This window comes from Mastomys coucha, unplaced genomic scaffold (genome assembly GCF_008632895.1).
Source record: "Mastomys coucha isolate ucsf_1 unplaced genomic scaffold, UCSF_Mcou_1 pScaffold21, whole genome shotgun sequence".
Classification (NCBI taxonomy): domain Eukaryota; kingdom Metazoa; phylum Chordata; class Mammalia; order Rodentia; family Muridae; genus Mastomys; species Mastomys coucha.
In genome coordinates, this window is record NW_022196904.1 from 90,834,685 (window position 1) to 90,835,690 (window position 1,006).

Here is a 1,006-nt window from a genome sequence, read left to right on the forward strand (position 1 = left end):
CAATTACCTTGGGCATGATATTTATTACAGCAACAGAAATGTATTTAATGTGTAGGTCAAGTCCTGAGAGTCCTCAATGAGGTGTCTAAAAACCCTGATGTGAAAGGAATCTTTGGTGCATTCGTGGGCCAAACTTCCCAGTAGGGCCTCCCAGCTCTCCACACCATCCCTTATCATAACTATTGTCCAGCCTTGGCATTTTCCTTACTTCCCACAGCTCCATCCTACCCAGGAGGGTTGTTTTTATCCCCTTTCTCTCTGACTCCTAGCTATCTTTTGAAACCATCTCTCCTCTGCTCAAGAAAGCTTGTGTGTGTGTGTGTGTGTGTGTGTGTGTGTGTGTGTTAGTACACTCCCTTAATCCCAGCACCCAACAGGCAGAGATAGGTGGAACTCTGAGTTTGAGCCGAATCTGCTCTATAGATTGAATTCCAGGACATCCAGAGCTACACAGAGAAACACTGCCTCAAACAACAAGAACAAGAACAAGAACAAAAACAAAACAAAATGCCTTTCTCAGTGTCTCCTTATACTCCCACAAGATTATGTGCCATGCTATGAAGACAGGGCACCATATCTTGGACTTGTTTCTCACATAGTACCCATTAGCATGGTGATGACAGCAGGACCCCAGTCAGTGCCATTCCCTGGGCATACCACATTCTTTAAGGACTTGCCTTCTCTTGACTGGAATGTCCTCGCCTAACTTTTAGCCTGTAGGTCTCCTTTCCTTCAAGAACCCTTCCACATCTCTCCCCACATGTTATTCTTCCCGATATCCCCATTTTTCTATTTACAGAACTGATCTTCGGGCTGGTGAGATGGCTCAGTGGGTAAGAGCACTGACTGCTCTTCCAAAGGTCCTGAGTTCAATTCCCAGAAACGAAACCACATGGTGGCTCACAACCACCCATAATGAGATTTGACACCCTCTTCTGGTTTGTCTGAAGATAGCTACAGTGTACTTATTTACAATAATAAATAAATCTTTTTTTTTTTTTTTTTT